This window comes from Colias eurytheme, chromosome 30 (genome assembly GCF_061535395.1).
Source record: "Colias eurytheme isolate Ceu_HAF_F1 chromosome 30, ilColEury1 Martin Lab GWU primary, whole genome shotgun sequence".
Classification (NCBI taxonomy): domain Eukaryota; kingdom Metazoa; phylum Arthropoda; class Insecta; order Lepidoptera; family Pieridae; genus Colias; species Colias eurytheme.
In genome coordinates, this window is record NC_143009.1 from 960,408 (window position 1) to 966,805 (window position 6,398).

The following is a 6,398-nucleotide window of genomic DNA, read 5'->3' on the forward strand; positions in this document are numbered from 1 at the left end:
TGATAAACTATTCAACACTTATTGACATATACTTTCTTACATTTGTCATGTTAACTAACAGATAGGCTAAACGTTACACATCCAAAAGTTGTGAAGTTACTAAACGTCAGTTTCTTATAAAAAAAACACACTCTTTTTCAGTACTAATACCAAGACTAATACAATGATAATATAAGGACTTTAATATTTCGTATTTTATGGCATTCAAATGCTTTTTAAATACAATTTTTTAAAGAATAGAAAAAATTCGATCACTCATCGGGATTCGAACTCGCGTCCTTCCGCGATACCAGGGCGACGCCTGACCAACTCGGCCACCCGTGATCCCGTCGCTCTGACGGATCGAATCGAATTTATTCTACTCTTTTCGGTTTTAATTTTCTTATATACGGAATTGACAAAAATAAAATCTTTAACAAGTACAATACAATATGAATATATATAAATAACAAAAAATATTTAGATTTAACAATAAAAAACGCGATGGCAAATCAAGATTTGGTGATGTATTAAAATAAATTCTTAACCAAATTATACGTGTGTAGTATTCTAATCTATAGCTATCTCTTTTTAACATACGGAAATACGGTTTGCTAGAGCGAGAAACAACTACTCCAATTTTTATTTGCACATTAGAAATTAATAGAAGCATGCTATCTTGCTCTAACAAATAACATTATAACGGGGAAAGATATACTAAAATACCGAAATATATTTAGTTATACATTTTAACGAGATATTTAAAATAATTGCTCAAAGATTTTCACATTTATACAGTCGTGGAGTGAATTTAAAAAATCAACTTAAACAATTATATTTAAAACATAACCATTTTTACATTCGGCAAGATAATTTATCAACTAATATATAATATTAAGCACCAAAGATAATTATTAATTACTTAGTTAGGGAGCTATATCTATTTAGTGCTTATTTACAGGTTTTTTTATATTAGTCTGCTTCTAAATACTTCTAAACGAACAACCATAGTTTTTTTTTTATGTCCTATTTTTAAACTTACAGAACATACACAAATTTAAGCCGTTTCGGAGGTATTGAAAGACACACATTCACAAAAATGTTATATTTATAGATTTCATAGCTAGAAACAGATGTGCACATTGAAAATGCTTTTAGCTCCCTAACTATAATTTTATTAAACATGAATGTTCCTATACTATATTTTACCATTTTTTCGTAGTATCGTAAAATGGGAGAAATAAAATTTCAAGGTCGCGTCATGGCAATATTGTCACGTCATGGAGTAAGGCGACGATTTTGGTATCTTTGAATTTTTCAAGGAAGTTTCACTTCTGACACACGCTCTTTTTTAATTATTATATCTGTTTTTTTTGCAAGAGAGAATCAAATTATTTTTGATAATAAAATCGATTTCTTCTCCCAAATAACAATGTTAAGAAATATGGTAAGACATAATATAGTTGATACAAATTTTAAGATTAAAAAGAACTAGGAGTAAGTTATTTATTATATGTACTAGCCCTAGGTTGGCCCCGGCTTCGCCCGTGGTACCTACATGTTTAAACTATATCCTATCTCTCAAGTTGGATCGAACTGCACATGGTGTGCGAATTTTATTATAATCGGTTAATTGGTTTAGGGGTCCATTGAGGACAAACATTGTGACACGAGATTTATATATATTAAGATTGAATTCGTATTTTTCTTATATATACAAAGATTTAAATTTTAATTATTTAGTTAATAGAAAAAAAAACTAAGATTCATACTGAAAGTTATTTTAATATCTTATATCTTCTTCTTCTTCTTATATATAAAAATGAATCGCAAAATGTGTTGGTAAGCGCATAACTCGAGAACGGCTGAACCGATTTCGATAACTCTTTTTTTATTATATTCCTTGAAGTACGAGGATGGTTCTTATGTAGAGAAAACGTAAACATGTACCACGGGCGAAGCCGGGGCGGACCGCTAGTACATATATAAAAATGAAACCCGTTTCGCGTTGTCACGGCATCACGCGTGAACGGGTGGACCGATTTTTTTAATTATATTTTTTGAAGAACGAAGATGGTTGTTATGTAGAGAAAACGTAAATATGTACCACGGGCGAAGCCGGGGCGAACCGCGAAAATTTCTGGAAATAGGATAAGAGGCATATTATGATATATTATGTAGTTAGATATTAGTTACTGTATATTATGTAAAATTAAATTATATATTGACATGATTTTAAAAGAGCAACTATGGAGTTTCTAGCCGGTTCTTCGCCATAGATACTGCATTCCGAATCGGTGGTAATTGTTAAAAATATGTAATGACGATGCAAAAGTGCTTCTAGAGGAAGTCTAATTGAATAAATAAATGTTTGAGGCAACGCGAAGTAAACGCGAGCGAAGCGAGAAAGCGAAATAGCTTATATAAGAAGGAAAAACTAACTCATACTTACTCCTAGTTCTGCCTTTATCAAAAATACTTAATTAATAATATCAATATTACATTTACACTAAAATTTAAACTTAAAATATACATTTATAACTATGAATTTTACATTTTTTCTGTTTTTGTGCAATCTCTTAGAGATTATAGGCACTTAGCATCCCCTAACTTCAATAAGACGCTCAAATATTCGTTCGAAAACGAATTTTTTTTTCGTTCAAAAATATTTTTTTTGAAGTGAAACTTCTTTAGGCGCGTTGAGAGTAAAATTTCGAAGTCGCGTCATGACAATACCGTCACGTCATAGAGTAAGGCAACGATTTTGGTATCTTTGAATCTTGCTAAAGAAGTTTCACTTCTGACACATGTGCTTGTTTAAACTCAAGGAAAGACCCAATTGCAGAAAGAAAATAGTATTTTTTATTTCTTTAATTTTCATTTGGTTAGGTACATACATATAATTTTTTTCTGTTTTAGTCATAATTTGTAAATAATGTTAAATTTTAATCCGTTAAAAACAATTTTAACAAAAAATAACGGTTAACTTTTAACATAACTTTTAATCCAATTTTTATAACAACTACTAACATTTTGTAGTATCGTCTTTTATAATCCCAGAACAAAAATAATTTAATACAAAACATCAGTTCGCACTGTTTTCTCTATGGCACTAATACGAGTTAGAAAGAGACCGCTATATGTGTTTTTCGTATTGTATTACTAGTATATAAAACAAAAAGCTAAACCTCCGAAAGCAAATGGAATGGTCAGAACTCGAATAAAAAAATCATCAGAATCGATTCACTCATTCGAAATTTCAGAAACAATAAACTAAAATAATATAGTTGAATTGAGAATTTTCTCATTTTTTTTAAGTCAGTCTGAAATATAGTCATCTCTTTCTAACATCCTTTCAGTTACATTAGTAAAAACAGTACAAACATGTGCACGGCAATGCCCTTTTTATAAAGTTTTTATCAAATAACAAGTAAAAAGGTATATAGGTTATTAGTGACACGTCGAAATATGGCTTATTATCCACTATTGACTTCAGTTGTCTCTTTCTCGCTCACGATAGTTGAATCATGCCATCTCACTGTGACGTCTAATCGTGTGTGCGTTAGTGTGCCGTGTTGGAAGATCGAATGTTATGTTTGTAACTTATCTGCACCTTTTTACTTGTAATATCATTGATTTTTATAACTTTAGTTACTGTGTTTTTTTTTAAACTTTTGAGAAAGATATACGCATTTTCATCTCTCGTTATTTCGTTTCTTTTGTAAAAAATATACATATAAATACTTAAAAATAATATACTATTAATAAATCTATTGCACATATATCAGTGATCTAAAGTTTATACATATTAATAGTAATATTTTGTTTGGACCTCGGTGTTGTTAGGTCAACATTTTTTAAATGCTTCTCCATTTCTTTTGAAACTCTAAAGTATTAAAAATTTACGTGATTCTTACATTATGCTCTTTGGGATAATTGAAATAAATTAAAATTAATATGTAGCTGGTGATTGTTGGTAAGCAGAGCTTGTATTTTACTGTGAAAAGTAGCTAAATGAGAAACATATATACATCTTTTTTTTTTTATAAGTACCTACATATCCCATGACTACATAGAATAAAACAAAGCTTTCTCTGTCCCTATGTCCCTTTGTATGCTTAAATCTTTAAAACTACGCAACGGATTTTGATGCGGTTTTTTTTAAATAGATAGAGTGATTCAAGAGGAACGTTGTAGTATATAATTTATTAGGTTTTAGACAAAGCGGGCGAAGCCGCGGGCGGTAAGCTAGTAAATTATATACTAAAACGTTCCTCTTGAATCAATAATATCTATTAAAAAAATTGTATCAAAATCCGTTGCGTAGTTTTAAAGATATATTGATTCAAGAGGAACATAGACATAGGGACAGAGGAAGCGACTTTGTTTTATGCTATGTAGTGATTAGGTTTAGGACAAAGCGGACGAAGTCGCGGGTGGTAAGCTAGTTTATGAATAAAAAATACTAACACCTGAAACTTCGGCATGCAGATAGCCATAATGATGTAGGCATCCGCTAAGAAAGCATTTTCATTTCTACCCCCAAGTGGATAGAATTTAAAATTTTTACCGTGAACGCGGTCAAAGCTGTGGGCAACAGCTAGTTTATGTATAAATTAGCATCAATATCAGCAAAAAGGTGTGCCACAGCTAGGCCACACCTTCAACTAATACTGATACCAATTAGAACTTGATTTTATTAAATGAAATGCGTTTAAAAAATCGAAATGTTAAATAAAAATCCGTACACTTCTAGAAGATGTGACCATTTTTTTTAAATAATTTCACAGAGGTTGGCATCTTTGATTTTATTTTTTACTAGCTTTCCACCCGCGGCTTCGCCCGCGCAGTTAAAGAAAAACCCGCATAGTTCCCGTTCCCGTGGGATTTCCGGGATAAAACCTATCCTATGTCCCGGGGTAAAAAGTAGCCTATGTCTCGGGTATCAAAATATCTCTATACTAAATTTCATGTTTATCAGTCTAAATTACACAGTACACGCTTTGCTTCTTTCCCATTTGATTTTAAACCATAAAAGGAGGCTTTAAAAAAGATAGATAAAGAAAAGATTAAGAAATATATCCAATAAGCGGAAATATTAGAAAGAGAGAGAACATTGTACTCTATCTCTTTCTTACTAACACAATAAATCATATTTAGCTACTTTTCTACTACATTTTTATTAACTGCGTATGCGCAAGAGACAATATTTGCGAAATACTCTCTCTCTTTCTAACCAAGGGAATAGCGATATGGCTATCCTGCTCTATTACAACTTTATATTTTAAACATAGCCTAAGGCTGAACGCAATAGAATATAGTAAGTATAATATACTCAATTTTTTGACGTGATAACGTTTTTAAAATCGTTTTAGTCGGGTGACATGTTCAGAAACTTGTGTCACACCAAAACCTCACGAGCGCGATCGCAGGTATAACGAGAGAGAGACGGACCGATCTCCCGTCTCATCTCGAGCGCTGCCACCAATAAGACGTTATCACGTAAACATCTCGATCGAAAACCTACTTTACAAACAACCAATTTTTTTATTTATTATGAAATTATTTGAATTGTCATGTATTAAAGTGTTTTTGAAAGTTTATTGGTCATGAGCACCTACTTTTTAATAATGGAATATACTTAGCTGTTATATACCAATACATACGGTTTATTTTAATATGATCTAACATATATGGTATTATAGCCCTTATGGTGAATGGCATAAGAGCGTTTTTTATAATCACTGTATAGTCAATTACGCTTAGCCTTCGATTAAATTTTATTTGTGATGTTTTTTTTGTATTTTTATTATTTTTTTTAGCCTTCATAACAACAGGACTTACATAAATCCCGGTAGAGGCAAGTTTTAAATAAAATATTAATTTTTCTCTTTTGAATTCAGTTCTTCCGATTAGATAAATACAGAAAAGTAATAACTTTTCCCAATAGATAAATACAGAAATACCTTTTTTAAATAACTTTTCCCGAAAAAGAAATAATATTTAGTCCTATCTTTATATATAAAAAGTATGTGTTGTCACTATGTTTGTCCGCGATGGACTCCAAAAATAATAAACAGTTTGATCTAACTTGAAAGATAGGATAGGTAAAGATTGTCTAATCTAAAAATGAACGCCCCTCCACTAAACTTAATTGTTTCAATGTGTGTGGACAAATAATTATTGAACCACTTTATATGTGTGCGCGCGTCGATTCTACTGCAAACTTTGACACTCGCGCACTGATTTGTCAACTAATCGGGCGATCAGTTCAGGTGCCTAGCATTGTATGGCGGGGAGAGTGCGCTATGTACGGAATGACACGTCCGTTCTGTCGTGCATCGCGTCATTTATGCACTAGTTGGCCAACTGGTCCTGTCGTTCGGGCATGGACGGGACTGGAGGACTGAACGACCAAT